Source organism: Pseudophryne corroboree, chromosome 1 (genome assembly GCF_028390025.1).
Source record: "Pseudophryne corroboree isolate aPseCor3 chromosome 1, aPseCor3.hap2, whole genome shotgun sequence".
In the NCBI taxonomy this organism is placed as follows: domain Eukaryota; kingdom Metazoa; phylum Chordata; class Amphibia; order Anura; family Myobatrachidae; genus Pseudophryne; species Pseudophryne corroboree.
Window position 1 is genome coordinate 1117152880 of NC_086444.1, and position 18209 is coordinate 1117171088.

The 18209-nt window shown below is 49.1% G+C and overlaps 2 protein-coding genes across 2 annotated transcripts in view; one reads left to right on the top strand and one right to left on the bottom strand.

Annotated features, from left to right (window-relative positions):
* Positions 1 to 5001, bottom strand: part of LOC134927742 (uncharacterized) — a 104441-nt gene extending 99440 nt beyond the window's left edge. Inside the window, exon 1 of the mRNA XM_063922662.1 lies at positions 4768 to 5001. The gene's annotated coding sequence lies outside the window, so the exon portion shown is untranslated. The remainder of the gene's footprint in view (positions 1 to 4767) is intronic.
* An 8061-nt stretch (positions 5002 to 13062) lies between these two features.
* KLHL5 (kelch like family member 5) overlaps positions 13063 to 18209 on the top strand; it is a 191533-nt gene continuing 186386 nt past the window's right edge. Inside the window, exon 1 of the mRNA XM_063922699.1 lies at positions 13063 to 13403. The gene's annotated coding sequence lies outside the window, so the exon portion shown is untranslated. The remainder of the gene's footprint in view (positions 13404 to 18209) is intronic.

The window sequence follows — 18209 nt, forward strand, 5'->3', positions numbered from 1 at the left end:
CTGACAGCCCAGCAACTCCATTTAACTGGCCAGGGGGCCCACACCACTAGCTGATGGGATAGAGGGCCAGCACCATCTGAAAGGCCATTATGCCCCAGCATAATCTGGCCAGAGTCCCCCAGCAACAATTAATAGTCCAGCTGGGCTTAGCACTTACTGACAGGCTGTTGGGCCCCCAGCACCATCTGACAGGGCATCAGGTTCCCAGCACCATCTGAGAGGCCAGTCAGCAACAAATGAGAAGCCTCCACCCACAGCAACAAATGAGAGGCCTCCACCCCAGCAACAAAAGAGAGGCCAATACCCTCAGCACCATCTGAGAGGTCAGCACCCCAGCACCTTTTGAGAGGTCAGCACTCCAGCACCATCTGAGAGGTCAGCACCCCAGCACCATCTGAGAGGTCAGCACCCCCGCACCATCTGAGAGGTCAGCACCTCAGCACCACCTGAGAGGTCAGCACCCCCGCGCCATCTGATAAGTCAGGACCCCAGCGCCATCTGAGAAGCCAGCGCCCCAACACCATCTTAGAGGTCAGCACCCTAGCACCATCTCAGAGGTCATCATCCAAAGCACCTTCTGAGAGGTCAGCGCCCCAGCACCATCTGAGAGGTCAGCATCTCCAGCACCTTCTGAAAGCGCAATTTGAAAGGCCACTGCCTCTTTAATAATTATAATCTCCCAATCTGTTTTGACTGGGTAGTAAGTATGGGTATGATTTATTTGCCCCTTGTTTCAGTTGAAATAAAAATGTAACCCTTTTTTGGAAAGTCTATGCCTCTGTGTTAATATTTTAATTATACTGTAGGTTGCATTATGTGAAGTGCCATTGTCCAGAAAGGGTGGCCAAACTCAGTCCTCAAGGACCCCTAACATTTCATGTTTTCTTAATCTCACTGGTGCATAGGTGCATTCATTATTACCTGACACATTTTAGAAGATTAACAGTTGTTCTGGAAAACATGAACTGTTAGGGGTCCTTGAGGATGGAGTTTGGCCACCCCTGTTATTTACCGTAATAGGAAAACAAACACATACTGTATGTTCTAAAATATTCAAACACCAATAACAATGTCCAACAATACAATGAAAACAGATTTCTATTTTAAACAGAAGTTTCTATTGAGAAAAGTTCTCATTAGAGCTCGTAGAAATATTCTGTTACCTGTTTTAAAGGTAACAACTGATAACATATAAAACTAACTAGAATAAAATATTCCTTATTAATTTCAAATGAAAATATACATATAAGATAATAAAATGCTCTTGCGGAATATTGAAAAGAATGGGAGGAAAGAAAGAGGGTGAATAACTGAATAGAAAAGCTCAATGCCCCCTTTCCCCATGATACAGTGTTTGCTAGACTGATCGTTGGGTGAAAGATTCACTGTTAAATGTACTATCTCATATGTGACCCTTAAGGCCACATACACACTAGACGAGAAAAATAAGATTTTACTCACCGGTAAATCTATTTCTCGTAGTCCGTAGTGGATGCTGGGACTCCGTAAGGACCATGGGGAATAGCGGCTCCGCAGGAGACTGGGCACAACTAAAGAAAGCTTTAGGACTACCTCGTGTGCACTGGCTCCTCCCACTATGACCCTCCTCCAGACCTCAGTTAGGATACTGTGCCCGGAAGAGCTGACACAATAAGGAAGGATTTTGAATCCCGGGTAAGACTCATACCAGCCACACCAATCACACCGTATAACTCGTGATACTATACCCAGTTAACAGTATGAAATATAACTGAGCCTTTCAACAGATGGCTCAACAATAACCCTTTAGTTAAGCAATAACTATAAACAAGTATTGCAGACAATCCGCACTTGGGATGGGCGCCCAGCATCCACTACGGACTACGAGAAATAGATTTACCGGTGAGTAAAATCTTATTTTTTCTGACGTCCTAAGTGGATGCTGGGACTCCGTAAGGACCATGGGGAATAGCGGCTCCGCAGGAGACTGGGCACAACTAAAGAAAGCTTTAGGACTACCTCGTGTGCACTGGCTCCTCCCACTATGACCCTCCTCCAGACCTCAGTTAGGATACTGTGCCCGGAAGAGCTGACACAATAAGGAAGGATTTTGAATCCCGGGTAAGACTCATACCAGCCACACCAATCACACCGTATAACTCGTGATACTATACCCAGTTAACAGTATGAAATATAACTGAGCCTTTCAACAGATGGCTCAACAATAACCCTTTAGTTAAGCAATAACTATAAACAAGTATTGCAGACAATCCGCACTTGGGATGGGCGCCCAGCATCCACTACGGACTACGAGAAATAGATTTACCGGTGAGTAAAATCTTATTTTTTCTGACGTCCTAAGTGGATGCTGGGACTCCGTAAGGACCATGGGGATTATACCAAAGCTCCCAAACGGGCGGGAGAGTGCGGATGACTCTGCAGCACCGAATGAGCAACCTCTAGGTCCTCCTCAGCCAGGGTATCAAACTTGTAGACTCTTGCAAAAATGTTTGAACCCGACCAAGTAACAGCTCGGCAAAGTTGTAAAGCCGAGACCCCTCGGGCAGCCGCCCAAGAAGAGCCCACTTTACTTGTGGAATGGGCTTTACAGATTTAGGGTGCGGCAGTCCAGCCGCAGCATGTGCAAGTTAAATCGTGCTACAGATCCAGCGAGCAATAGTCTGCTTAGAAGCAGGAGCACCCAGCTTGTTGGGTGCATACAGGATAAATAGCGAGTCAGTTTTCCTGACTCCAGCCGTCCTGGAAACATATACTTTTCAGGGCCCTGACTACGTCCAGTAACTTGGAATCCTCCAAGTCCCAAGTAGCCGCAGGCACCACAACACATTGGTTCACATGAAAAACTGATACCACCTTAGGAAGGAATTGGGAACGAGTCCTCAATTCCGCCTTATCCATATAAAATACAGATAAGGGCTTTTGTATGACAAAGCCGCCAATTCTGATACACGCCTGGCCGACGCCAAGGCCCACAGCATGACCACTTTCCACGTGAGGTATTGTAGCTCCACGGATTTAAGTGGCTCAACCCAATGCGACTTCAGGAAATCCAACACCACGTTGAGATCCCACGGTGCCACTTGAGGCACAACCGGGGGCTGACTATGCAGCACTCCCTTAACAAAAGTCTGAACTTCAGGCAGTGAAGCCAGTTCTATTTTGGAAGAAAATCGATAGAGCCGAAATCTGGACCTTAATGGAACCCAATTTTAGGCCCATAGTCACCTCTGACTGTAGGAAGTGCAGAAATCGACCTAGCTGAAATTTCTCCTTTGGGGCCTTCCTGGCCTCACAGCACGCAACATAATTCCGCCATATGCGGTGATAATGGTTTGCGTTCACTTCTGTCCTAGCTTGAAATAGCGTAGGGATAACTTCCTCCGGAATACCCTTTTTCTTCAGGATCCGGCGTTCAACCGCCAGGCCGTCAAACGCAGCCGCGATACATCTTGGAACAGACAGGCCCCCTGCTGCAACAGGTCCTGTCTGAGCAGCAGAGGCCATGGGTCCTCTGAGATCATTTCTTGGAGTTCTGGGTACCAAGCTCTTCTTGGCCAACCCGGAACAATGAGTATAGTTCTTACTCTTCTCCTTCTTATTATTCTCATTACCCTGGGTAAGAGAGGCAGAGAAGGGAACATATACACCGACTGGTACACCCACGGTGTTACCAGAACGTCCACAGCTATTGCCTGAGGGTCCCTTGACCTGGCGCAATATCTTTGTAGCTGTTTGTTGAGGCGGGACGCCATTATGTCCACCTGTGGCCTTTCCCAACGGTGTACAATCATTTGGAAGACTTCTGGATGAAGTCCCCACTCTCCCGGGTGGAGGTCGTGTCTTCTGAGAAAGTCTGCTTCTCAGTTGTCCACTCCGGGAATGAACACTGCTGACAGTGCTAACACATGATTTTCCGCCCATCGGAGAATCCTTGTGGCTTCTGCCATCGCCATCCTGCTTCTTGTGCCGCCCTGTCGGTTTACATGAGCGACCGCCGTGATGTTGTCTGACTGGATCAGCACCGGCCGGTGTTGAAGCAGGGGTCTAGCCTGACTTTGGGCATTGTAAATGGCCCTTAGTTCCAGAATATTTATGTGTAGGGAAGTCTCCTGACTTTTCCATAGCCTTGGAAGTTTCTTCCCTGTGTGACTGCCCCCCAGCCTCGAAGGCGACAGAGACGACAACTCCTTGGACTTCTCCTTCGGGAGAAACCCTTTTTATCCTGTTCTGTGTCCAGAACCATACCCAGGAACAGTAGACGCGTCATAGGAACCAGCTGCGACATCTGAAGATGGTAGTAGTCCATTGTATCTAGGGTTACCACCTCATCCCTTTCATTCTGGTTCTGTGGCTGGCTGACTTCAAGACTCCATTTCACCTGGTTTTAATCAGCCACAGAAGCTGTGTAATTAATATGTGTCCAGATTTAAAGGGATGAGGCGGTAAATCTAATTGTCGCCCATGGGCTATAGATAGCATTAGTAGCCGGCAGAGTGTTTTCATGGAACCCCATAGGAAATGGCCTCTGTGCTTGTGCGATCTGTGCTTCTGCGCCTGTCCTCACAGCACATTGCAAAGACAGGCTTCTTTTGGAGCCCTTGTCTCTGCATGTGCGGGATGATACATGCCGCAGATAGGATAGCATATTGCAATGCGATCCTGGTGGTAAGATCCCGCCTAGATCACATGCAGTTTGCAATCTATGATAAATTCCCCCCTCTATGTGTGATTAGCAGACAGTGTATATAACAACTGCAATATTCTCACCCAAATGATCTGCTCCTCAAGGTCAGACTCTTCCTCCAAATGCAGCCACAGCAGTTTCTTGTCTCTCAGCAATGCTTCCTACTGACACCCCAGTGGCTTTGCTGGAAGTCACTGTAAAGATTTTGGCTCTGACTCCTGTATTAATCTTGAATTATCTTCACCCAGCCCTGATGTATCCACTTCACAAGATGGCCGCCAGAGCTGTTCTCACACTTTCCTCAGACCAACTGCCACTTTCCAACTGCCTTTTCTCTTCTACCAGTTCTTGCCAGCCTTCCTGCTGACCAATCACAGGGCTCATCTCTGCTTGTGCATGTGCAGAATAGAACAATGTTGAGTGGCAGCTGTTATACCTCCATTATTTGGGGTATTACATTAGTAGTATGTTTACATAGTAAGATTAGCTATCAACCAGCTCCTGTCATTTTTCAAACAAAGACTGTAACATGGCAGTTAGGAGCTGATTGGCTGGTACTTTCTCTCTGTGCAAGGCTTAATACACAGACCCCCTCTGTCGAAGTCAAAAATATTACATACCGCATACACACGTACAAACCCCACACAGAGTGGTCTTTGTGTGTGCGCGTGTTCTGCCGTGCGTGCGCATACTCGCACTCTGCGTACATTGGCTCACGAAGCCATGCGTATTAGCGCGTGGTATGAGTAAATACGGTAGCATACGCATTCGCATAGAAGAGCCACAAAGACATATTCAATATTTTATCCACATAGTGCATAATTTACACATAGTCAACACACACCACACCAGCAAGTTACATTTACTTAGGAAATAGAACAATAGAGATATCCAGCTTTACAGGATGTGAGGGGACAGAACTAGGTTAGGACATAGTGTTTGGTATCCAGCTGTACAGTATTTCAAGGGCTACATTCCGATCGCAGTTTGCAGATTATAGCATGCTCCTGCGCATAGATATGCGCAGGAATACAATATTCATAACTTACTGTAATTACTGTACTCGTGATATTCGGCGGGAACCCAGTGGCGGACCTCTGCAAGTACACCTGGACCAAGCATCGCCCACCTATTCAAACCAACCTATGACCCCTCATGTACTGTAAATGACCTGCCCCTTGACCGATGGAAGAAGAGCTTACAGTTCCTTTTGTATTGTGTTTTGGACCATTGTATAAAAGAAAGGCCTCCTGGCCGGCCTCAGTCTATTCTCTGAAGGTCATCTTGCTAAGACTGACTGAGGACCGGATCCGGGAGGCGCTGGCGAACAAACGTATGTACTACTGGTTGTAGCACTTCTTGTGATATTGTTGTATTTTCTGTGTATATCTTTTTGAGTAAATATATTGTTGCTGCGTTGGACCACAACATAACATATACTACTGGTGTCGCATTCCATTCTCGTTTGGGTATAGAGGTGTATTCAGCCACACGTGTCGCTGTATCGTGCACATAGCGTGTCGGCGTGTATACACAACGTGCATACACGTCGCAGGGGTTATTGTTTGCATTCAGCGGCCGCAGCGGGCCGAACCATAGTATTACAAGGTATTGCATTTCCCTGAAAGTTAAACGAACTTAACACCTCTATTACTGTACGTAGCAATGCAAAGATACCCACATTTGTCAATGTACAGCACTATATATCCTGACTTACTGTGTTAATTAACTGTATGGGGGATAGTCAATTACCGCACCGACTGCGGGTGTAAAAGTATCACCGGGGGGGCTATCTAATTAGACTCGATAAGCCGGCGCGTGCCGCAGCTAATCTAGGACTTTGTTTCACCTGCCTCCGGCAGGCGAAGCAAAATACCCGATAACAGCCCCGTTTTCATCCGAAAACGGGGCTATTTCACCCGAAAACACACAGGTTTCACTGAACCTGTGTATTTTTGGGTGAAAATGCACTTTTTAACGGCTGTTCAAATCGAATAGGCCGTCCGCAAAACCCGAAGAAACATTGGGAGTTTTTACTCCCGATGTCTCTTCGGGGGCTAATTGAATATGACCATTAATGTTACATCTGGCCACACACCTTGTGCACCCCACTTCTTCCACATGTTATAAGCATGTGAGGAAATACACCATTTTCAAATCGACTTTACCTTACATATAATTTCTTCTTGTAGCCCTCAGGGGGTGGAGGATGCTTTTATGTGTTGGAGATGGTCCTTGAACAGGAAGATATAATATAGTTGCATCTGGATTACATATGTAATCCTACCGGGTGGGATGCCAGCTGTCAGTATCCCAACTGCAGCATACCGCTCGCCACAGGTTCTAATCCTACTTTATGGGTGTCGTGGTATTCCGGCGTCGGCATCCTGATTGTCTGGATCCCGAAAGCCAACAAATTGAACGGATCCCTTGCATCTTACCCCTATGCACTTCTATGCTTACTATCAGTGTAGATTTCCACAGAATAATTTCAGATATCGGCAATGCTGTGGCTTCACCTGAAATGGTGAATTGGGTGTAGTCTGAGTGAAAGTTCCAGTCACGGGGCCTGGTGCAGAGGTGCACGCAATTCATGCTCAGCTGCGATTTCTCACAGATTCTCAAGTGCATAAATATGCAAATAACAGCTTGAGCACTCCATGTGTACTTCCATGTGACGATGGACTGATCAGACCCTGGGACACCCACTGATGAGCAATGCTCAACTGCACTGGTGGCTCCAATCACTCCACCATCGATGCATCATAAGTCGCAACATTAATTCCACAAGCACCCCTGCCTGGCACAGAGCCTATCCTGTAACATTCTCAATATATGGCCACTGTGGCTGCGGTGCTGTGAAAGAGATTGCAGCCGCATGCTGACACACTTCCATGACAGTCCCATGTAATCACTTCAGGTCACCTCCACTGGCGTGCGCAGCACATTTTATTAGGGGGTGCACCGTCGGAGGGGTGTGTCTAGCACCGCCTTTTGGGCGTGTTTAGCACCATCTATTGATGGTCAACGCATATAAAATATCCACCTTTGTACCAATCCTAATAAAGCAGATACATTGTCAGATGTTGTGGTGTGCACCAAACACCCCTGATGGCACTCACTGCAATTACACTGCTCCTCCTCAGCCTGGTCTGGCTCCCCCTCTCTTTCCCCTGCAAGCTGCAGCAGCTTACTTACAAGTCAGTAACTAAACTGACAGTCGCAGACTGGTATTGCTGCTGCTGCTGGAAAAACGAGTGACGTGTCAATTCTGCTGCCATCCGCCTGCCAGTATTTAATTTGTCTTCCTAAGAGGAATGCTGGCTGCATGCTGATCCTCATCAGTGGCTGGCGTTGGTATAGAATAGAAGGAGAGAGGTGTGTATGTGGTGGGTGTGACGGGTGGTTGTGCGAGCAGCATGACGTAATCACATCACATCACGCTGTTTTTGTACATGGTGGTGGAGCTGGGAATTTGAAAGACGGTGGCAGTGGCACTCTCGATTAACCCAGGTGCACGGTCAGTAATGCAGTCCTGACAGGGTGCAGCGCAGAGGAGACAGTAATCAGCCTGCTCTGCGATCGCTGCATCAGGCATGTGAGATCGGGGTGCCGGACATTAGGGGGTGCCTGTGCGCACCAGGCACCCCCCCTGCGCACACCTATGGTCACCTCCCAGTCTCCACCTGACATGCCCACAGAATGCAGATGCCGTGTCAGGTCATAGCGATGTAATATGCAAATGCAACTGTTGGAAAAAACGCAGATGTGTTGCGACCCGTTTCCCGTTCACTCTCTGTGTACAAGCGGCGCTTGGAGATCATGTGATCTCCCATCACTGCCCCCGCTGCGTTACCGCTGACGTCACCAACCCGGCAACAGAGAGAGTTTCAGAAAGTGAGAGATTTGGTAAGGTTTTGCGGGTTTTTTTTTAAAAGTGGCAATCATTTACACAGCAAGATCAACCTGGTTTTGCAGTGTAAATGATTGCCGCTTTAAAAAAAAACTGAAAAACCTTACCAAATCTCTCTTTCTGAAACTCTCACTCAGGGGTGTATCTAGGGGTCCGAGCGCCCCTGGCACAGTAAGGGTCCGGCGCCCCCCCCCACACACACACATTTGGAATAAGATGTGAGTATTGGAAATGGGGCATGGTCTTGTGGGTGAAGGGCGTGGACACAATAGTACTTCCAATTCAAATTATGCCACACAGTAGTGTCCCTCAGTCACATTACACCGCACAGTAGTGTCTCGTCTTCACGTTACACCATCCCTCCCCCCTAACCCACCTTTCCCACAGCCTGAGCCTAACCCCCCCCCCCCCCCCCCCCAAAGCCTCTTCAGTGGTGCCTAACACTAACCCACCCTTCCTAATCTCCCTCCCTGCAGCCTAACCCTAACACTCCCACGTGGCTTGCCAGTGGAGTCTTTGCCACCAACTCGATCCGGATTTTGGCATTCTACATCGCTATCTATGTTGGGATGCCAGCATCAGCATTCCGAGTAGTTTTGGGATGCTGGCGTCAGCTTTCCGACCGCCGGGATGCCAAACGCCAGCATCTTGACTGCATCCTGAATGAAATGCTAATGAGCTGCAGTGAGATGAGCCTCAAATGGACCCAGCCATTAACCAAACACCATTAGTTGGATGGTAGAAGTGCTTCCAGGGTGCCATCGCTTCCAAGATAAAATGATCAATTATACAATTAACTGATATACATTTCATTGAACATGGCCTTGAAATAGGTAAGATATGTATTTTCTTTATTACACTCAACAAGTTAAAGTTTTCGCTTACTTGCAACTTACTTACATCTAACATGCATGAAAATCGTGTAGTTTTCCAGGTATTACAGTCCCTTCTCCCAAACACTGACACTTTATTATTATCTTCAACAACAAATAGATCTATAGCACTGTGCTATATAACAATTGCTGTGTACCTGGTGACAGTCTGTTACTGCCGACGCGGCGCCGGTGTCCGTCAGCACCGTACTGCACTAGTGATCAGACTAGTGCCCTGCAGCACCGCACTTGTAATCAGACTCACAATAAACTACAGTTCCCAGCAGCCCTTGCTGCCGGGAGCTCCCAGCAACAAGGGCTGCTGGGAGCTGTAGTTTATTTTGAGTCTGATTACAAGTGCGGTGCTGCCGGACACCAGCGCCGCTCCAGCAGTAACAGACTCTCACCAGGTACAGTCTGACAGTACTGCTTTTCTATCCTTTGGCCGCGGGTGGCACAGCCAGGCGGCGCCCCCTCCTTGCCTGGCGCCCCTGGCGAGTGCCATCCTGGCCAATAGGTAGATACACCCCTGCTCTCACTCTTTTACATTTGGCCCGTGGTGTCTCCCTGTCTGCCTATTGACTAACTAGACACTGTCTATCTATTATACCACACCTGTATCACTGTGCTTGCAGTGGCAGCAGGAACTGGGTGGTAGTGTGTATGTGTAGTGCAGTATCACTGTGCATGCATGCAGTGGCAGCAGGAGCTGGGTGGTAGTGTGTAGTACAGTATCACTGTGCTTGCAGTGGCAGCAGGAACTGGGTGGTAGTGTGTAGTACAGTATCACTGTGCTTGCAGTGGCAGCAGGAACTGGGTGGTAGTGTGTAGTACAGTATCACTGTGCTTGCAGTGGCAGCAGGAGCTGGGTGGTAGTGTGTATGTGTAGTACAGTATCACTGTGCATGCATGCAGTGGCAGCAGGAGCTGGGTGGTAGTGTGTAGTACAGTATCACTGTGCTTGCAGTGGCAGCAGGAACTGGGTGGTAGTGTGTAGTACAGTATCACTGTGCATGCAGTGGCAGCAGGAACTGGGTGGTAGTGTGTAGTACAGTATCACTGTGCATGCAGTGGCAGCAGGAACTGGGTGGTAGTGTGTAGTACAGTATCACTGTGCTTGCAGTGGCAGCAGGAGCTGGGTGGTAGTGTGTAGTACAGTATCACTGTGCTTGCAGTGGCAGCAGGAGCTGGGTGGTAGTGTGTAGTACAGTATCACTGTGCTTGCAGTGGCAGCAGGAACTGGGTGGTAGTGTGTAGTACAGTATCACTGTGCTTGCAGTGGCAGCAGGAACTGGGTGGTAGTGTGTAGTACAGTATCACTGTGCTTGCAGTGGCAGCAGGAGCTGGGTGGTAGTGTGTATGTGTAGTACAGTATCACTGTGCATGCATGCAGTGGCAGCAGGAGCTGGGTGGTAGTGTGTAGTACAGTATCACTGTGCTTGCAGTGGCAGCAGGAACTGGGTGGTAGTGTGTAGTACAGTATCACTGTGCATGCAGTGGCAGCAGGAACTGGGTGGTAGTGTGTAGTACAGTATCACTGTGCATGCAGTGGCAGCAGGAACTGGGTGGTAGTGTGTAGTACAGTATCACTGTGCTTGCAGTGGCAGCAGGAGCTGGGTGGTAGTGTGTAGTACAGTATCACTGTGCTTGCAGTGGCAGCAGGAGCTGGGTGGTAGTGTGTAGTACAGTATCACTGTGCTTGCAGTGGCAGCAGGAGCTGGGTGGTAGTGTGTAGTACAGTATCACTGTGCTTGCAGTGGCAGCAGGAGCTGGGTGGTAGTGTGTAGTACAGTATCACTGTGCTTGCAGTGGCAGCAGGAGCTGGGTGGTAGTGTGTAGTGCAGTATCACTGTGCTTGCAGTGGCAGCAGGAGCTGGGTGGTAGTGTGTAGTACAGTATCACTGTGCTTGCAGTGGCAGCAGGAACTGGGTGGTAGTGTGTAGTACAGTATCACTGTGCATGCAGTGGCAGCAGGAACTGGGTGGTAGTGTGTAGTACAGTATCACTGTGCATGCAGTGGCAGCAGGAACTGGGTGGTAGTGTGTAGTACAGTATCACTGTGCTTGCAGTGGCAGCAGGAGCTGGGTGGTAGTGTGTAGTACAGTATCACTGTGCTTGCAGTGGCAGCAGGAGCTGGGTGGTAGTGTGTAGTACAGTATCACTGTGCTTGCAGTGGCAGCAGGAACTGGGTGGTAGTGTGTAGTACAGTATCACTGTGCTTGCAGTGGCAGCAGGAGCTGGGTGGTAGTGTGTAGTACAGTATCACTGTGCTTGCAGTGGCAGCAGGAGCTGGGTGGTAGTGTGTAGTACAGTATCACTGTGCTTGCAGTGGCAGCAGGAGCTGGGTGGTAGTGTGTAGTGCAGTATCACTGTGCTTGCAGTGGCAGCAGGAGCTGGGTGGTAGTGTGTAGTACAGTATCACTGTGCTTGCAGTGGCAGCAGGAGCTGGGTGGTAGTGTGTAGTGCAGTATCACTGTGCTTGCAGTGGCAGCAGGAACTGGGTGGTAGTGTGTATGTGTAGTGCAGTATCACTGTGCATGCATGCAGTGGCAGCAGGAACTGGGTGGTAGTGTGTAGTACAGTATCACTGTGCTTGCAGTGGCAGCAGGAACTGGGTGGTAGTGTGTAGTACAGTATCACTGTGCTTGCAGTGGCAGCAGGAGCTGGGTGGTAGTGTGTAGTACAGTATCACTGTGCTTGCAGTGGCAGCAGGAACTGGGTGGTAGTGTGTAGTACAGTATCACTGTGCTTGCAGTGGCAGCAGGAGCTGGGTGGTAGTGTGTAGTACAGTATCACTGTGCTTGCAGTGGCAGCAGGAGCTGGGTGGTAGTGTGTAGTACAGTATCACTGTGCTTGCAGTGGCAGCAGGAGCTGGGTGGTAGTGTGTAGTGCAGTATCACTGTGCTTGCAGTGGCAGCAGGAGCTGGGTGGTAGTGTGTAGTACAGTATCACTGTGCTTGCAGTGGCAGCAGGAGCTGGGTGGTAGTGTGTAGTGCAGTATCACTGTGCTTGCAGTGGCAGCAGGAACTGGGTGGTAGTGTGTATGTGTAGTGCAGTATCACTGTGCATGCATGCAGTGGCAGCAGGAACTGGGTGGTAGTGTGTAGTACAGTATCACTGTGCTTGCAGTGGCAGCAGGAACTGGGTGGTAGTGTGTAGTACAGTATCACTGTGCTTGCAGTGGCAGCAGGAACTGGGTGGTAGTGTGTAGTACAGTATCACTGTGCTTGCAGTGGCAGCAGGAACTGGGTGGTAGTGTGTAGTACAGTATCACTGTGCTTGCAGTGGCAGCAGGAACTGGGTGGTAGTGTGTAGTACAGTATCACTGTGCTTGCAGTGGCAGCAGGAACTGGGTGGTAGTGTGTAGTACAGTATCACTGTGCATGCAGTGGCAGCAGGAACTGGGTGGTAGTGTGTATGTGTAGTGCAGTATCACTGTGCATGCATGCAGTGGCAGCAGGAGCTGGGTGGTAGTGTGTACTGTGTAGTACTGTATCACTGTGTGCATACAGCGGCTGCAGGAAGTGCTGGGTGAGAGTGGTGGGAGAGGGGAGGTGGTAGCAGCAGTGGGTGGCACCAGAGACTGGGTGACAGTGTGTGTATGAGCAGCAGTAGTGTGTATCACTGTGCATGCAGTGGCTGCAGGAAGTGCTGGGTGAGAGTGGTGCTGGGCGGTAGCTGCAGTGGGCACTGTACTGTGTACCACACTGACCCTGGGGATCTCTGTGAATGTGTTGCTGCTGGAGCCAGTCCTCCTCCTTCCTCCGGTGACGTCACTGCCGCCGGCCCCCTGTAGCCACCGCTGCCCAGGGAGATCCCTGTCTGCTGCTGCTGCTGCATGGAGTTCCCGGGGACAACACGGAGCACCTAGGCGGCGGGCGGAAAGGCATGGAGACCGGGAGCACACCCGCCGCACAAAGCTGCTGCCGGACAGGTACCACAGGGAGCGGGTCACATGGGGTTGCTGCTTACCTGGGAGGGGAGGGTGGAGGCTCCACTGCCAGTGTTTATGTCAGATCCTTATTATACAACAACACCCTCACTGCTTCTCTGTGTCCCAGCATCTACAGCTATGGCCAGGGCATGCGGGGACTTGTAGTTCCACAGGTGATGCGTAGTAACAGGTTGCCCAGTCCTGTTGCCATTATACCCTAGCAGTAAGTGGTGCTGTGTAGCTGTACTCCTGTTCAGGGCAGCCAGGAGTCTTGGGGCATGAGCGGGTCACTGTGTAAAGCTTCCATTGCACTTTATTTAGTCAGAATAGTTTATATTGAAGGGATTGGCAACTTTGGGCTGGTAAAAGTTCAGAACATGGGGTACACTATAATGTTTACTGCACGTGAACGCACTTCTGACAATTTAGCGCCCCCCGTAGAATTCCACTGGGGTTGCCTTTGTGGTCGGCATGGAGGGCGGATATTGGGGGTCCCTCTTTCTCAGAGCCAGAGTCTACTGTACGGAGCCTGCACATGGGCCCGTTCTTCTCTTATAGCGCCCCGGTTCCAGGGATCTGTTTTTGGGACATTTACTGCAATTTCACATTCATAAATATTCCTTTTAGTCTCTGTAATAAGTTAAAAAAGTCCATATAATCAAAGAAAGAGACACTTATGTGTAATATATCAGGAGATATTACTAAAGCTGCCGATTAGCACTTTAAGGAATCTGTCTACTAAAGAATCAGAGGCTGCCGTTTGGGATCCCGACTGCTCGGAATACCGACGCCGGGAACCCGACATGGGGCCTAATTCAGATCTAATCGCTGGGCAGCGGTTTTTGCTGTCCTGCGATCAGATAGTCGCCGCCTACAGGGGGAGTGTATTTTTGCTGGGCAAGTGTGCGATCGCGTGTGTAGCAGAGCTGCTAACAATCAGTTTGTGCAGTCTCTGCGCAGCCCAGGACTTACTCTTCCAGTGCGATTTAATTCTGCTGATCAGGGCCGGCTCTGACGTCAGACACCCTCCCTCAAAACGCTTGAGCCCGCCTGTGTTTTTCTGGAACTCCCTGAAAATGGTCAGTTGCCACCCACAGACGTCCTCTTCCTGTCAATCACCTTGCGTACGCCCGTGCGAATGGATCCTTCGCACCATCCCGTCACTGACCGGTGATGCCCATTATAACTGTCCGACGTGCTCCATTGCAGTGTATACGCATGCGCAGTTTGGATCTGATCGCCCGCGGTGCGAAAATGCACAGCAGCGTTCAGATCTGAATTAGGCCTACGGATCGCATTACCAGTGCCGGAATCCTGAAGTAAGGTTTGCCAGGGCTTCTGAGGGGTAAATTGCGTGCTTGGGGGGTGGAGGGTAGTCTCAGTCTGCAAGTGAGAACGGTTTGGCATTAGGGGTACCATACTTACCTAGTAGGTGTCCGGATCCAAAGCGTTAGGATGTTGCTGCCAGTATTCTGACTGCCAGCATCACAAGCGACGGGATCTCGATACCATTTCGCCTGAGACGCCATAGATCCTTATAATTGTAGGCTGCCACATTCACTACACATCTTCAGAGTTCAGTATGTTTGACCGCTGTACGGGATCCCGCCATCACATTACTGACGCCGGCATTCTGTTATTTGAACTCCTGACAGGAGCGAATCTTTAACCTGAAACATTGGTATTTCTCTAACGTCCTAAGTGGATGCTGGGGACTCTGTAAGGACCATGGGGAATAGCGGCTCCGCAGGAGACTGGGCACATCTAAAGAAAGCTTTAGGACTAACTGGTGTGCACTGGCTCCTCCCCCTATGACCCTCCTCCAAGCCTCAGTTAGATTTCTGTGCCCGACGAGAAGGGTGCACACTAGGGGCTCTCCTGAGCTTCTTAGTGAAAGTTTTAGTTTAGGTTTGTTATTTTCAGTGAGACCTGCTGGCAACAGGCTCACTGCATCGAGGGACTAAGGGGAGAAGAAGCGAACTCACCTGCGTGCAGAGTGGATTGGGCTTCTTGGCTACTGGACATTAGCTCCAGAGGGACGATCACAGGCCCAGCCTGGATGGGTCCCGGAGCCGCGCCGCCGGCCCCCTTACAGAGCCAGAAGAGCGAAGAGGTCCGGAAAAATCGGCGGCAGAAGACGTTCCTGTCTTCAATAAGGTAGCGCACAGCACTGCAGCTGTGCGCCATTGCTCTCAGCCAGAGCCGGCCCTAACCAATATCATGCCCTAGGCAAGATTTTGGCTGGTGCCCCCTAGCACCACCGCTGGTTCCGCCTCTGACCCTGCACCTCTTTCCCAGCACCATCACCCCCCACCCATAGCAGTCCTTATTTTGGTGTTTGTACCCCCTATATTTTAAATAGGAACAGTTCGCACATTTGGTGCTCAGCCCAAAAAGTGAGTGTTTTTGCTGGCAAGGGGCATGGCCACACAATAGTAACCCCAATTCCAATTACGCCACACAGTAGTGCAACTTTATTCACATTTTATCATGCAATAGTGTCCCTTATTTACATTACATCACACAGTAGTACCACTTTACCTTATATACGTTACTCCTCACAGTAGTGCCCCTTATTCACATTACATCACACTGAATTGCTCCTTATTCACATTACACCACACCCTATTGCTCTTTATTCACATTAGACGACACAGTAGTGCCCTTTCTATACATAACGCCACATAGTAGAGCACCTAATACACATAATGCCACAGAGTAATGCCCCTTACACATATGAGACACATTATTAATGTCCTGATAAACATAATGCGCCTTACACATTATGACAACCTTTATTAATGCCCTTTTACACATAATGTCCCTTACACATTTGCTGCACATTATTAGTGCCCCTATACATATGACACACATACAGTAGTACCCTGTTACACATATGCCGCACATTATTAATGCCCTTATACACATAATGACACACATACAGTAGTACCCTGTTACACATATGCCGCACATTATTAATGCCCTTATACACATAATGACACACATAGTGCCCCTTACACATATGTTGCACATTATTAATGCATTTTTACATTACACACATAATGCTCCTTACACATATTCCGAACACTACTGCACAACCAACCCACTCACATGCACACAGCACTCACACTGCCACTAACACTGTGACCTCTGCCTCTGCTTGGATACAGATGTGTCCTCATAAATCTTGCCTCAATGCTAACATCTGGCACCTTTTTTTTATGTAAATGCATCTTATTTGCATTGTTATGTGGCTAGGATGCACAAGCAGCTTCTGCTGATTAAACTGAAATGTAGCATGCCTATATACTGTGTGATACTCTGGCTGTATCTGCATGTGAAATGCTACACACAGAATATAGGCATGCTGCATATCATTTTAATCAGCAGAAGCTGCTGATGCCCCTAGGCATATGAAATGCCCTAGGCAATTGCCTAGTTTGCCTATGCCTATGGCCGGCTCTGCACTTTACTGATGGAGTTATTTGCTCCTGTAGAGGAAGCATGAGAATTCTAACTATATGAAGTTACGTGTAATTGTCAGAGAAGTATCTTCATATAGTTAAAATCTCATATTTCCTATACAGGAGCAAACAGCTTCCTCAGTAAGGCGTCTGCTTCCAGTGTAATAGGTTGTGGTTTCTAATCCTGGGTATGACACTTGTAAAATGTGTATATTCAGTATAATAAAGAGGGTGTGATTTGTAAGGTGCAGGGACTAGTGAGGAAGTCGGCCACTGAAAAGACAGCTACAGCTATCAATTAACTTAATTCAATGGTGTCACAGAATGGGAGGAGAGGTGCCCCCCCTCAGAGCAGGAGCCCGGCGGCAGATGACTCCGTTGCCTCCCAGAGTTCTGCCTCTGCTAATGACCCTGCTGTGTCCCTCCCATCCGCCACCACTCAGTCATCACTGCCGCCGCACTTTCACCTCTGATCAGTCCTCACCACTGCCGCTGTAACCCCCTGCCACCGCTGCTCAGTCCTCACTGCCGCCTCTATGTCAACCCCGCATCAGTCCTCACCACTGCCGCTCAGTCCTCACTGCCGCCATAAACCCCTTACTCTGTCACCCCCCTGCGCCCACTAAGTCCTCACTGCCACCACTATGTAACCCCCCTCCTCGCTCTGTTACCCCCTGCCACCCATCAGTACTTACTGCTGCTGCTCAGTTACACCCTCCGCCGATCAGTCCTCACTGCTGCCGCACTAATACATGTGTTAGTGAAGTGACTATGCCTATGTATTTGCCGGGTCACTGTTGTCTGCCTGCTGCCCACCCCTACCCATACTGTCCCATAACTGGCTCACTCTGACAGTGGCACATGTGCAGCAGTGACGTGCAGTGGGGTGAGGTAGGTGAGGCAGAGTCTTTCCTATAATACTAACGTTTGTGCCAGAGTTTTGACTGTATAAAGTATATGAAAAATACAATGAATGTATTTGAAATATCTTCTTTGCATTATTATAATCATTTTTATAGCCAAAACTCTGGAGTAAAAAGTCTATGGCAGGTGAGGCAGTGCCGCCCATACCTACCTTATCCGCACATCTCTGATCAAAACTCACCAAATTTCCAAGAGTTTATACATACTGCCAGAGCCGGCCATAGGCATAGGCAAACTAGGCAATTGCCTAGGGCATTTGATATGCCTAGGGGCATCAGCAGCTTCTGCTGATTAAAATGATATGCGGCATGCCTATATTCTGTGTGTAGCATTTCATATGCAGATACAGCCACAGTCTCATACAGTATATAGGCATGCTGCATATAATTTTAATCAGCAGAAGCTGCTTGTGCATCCT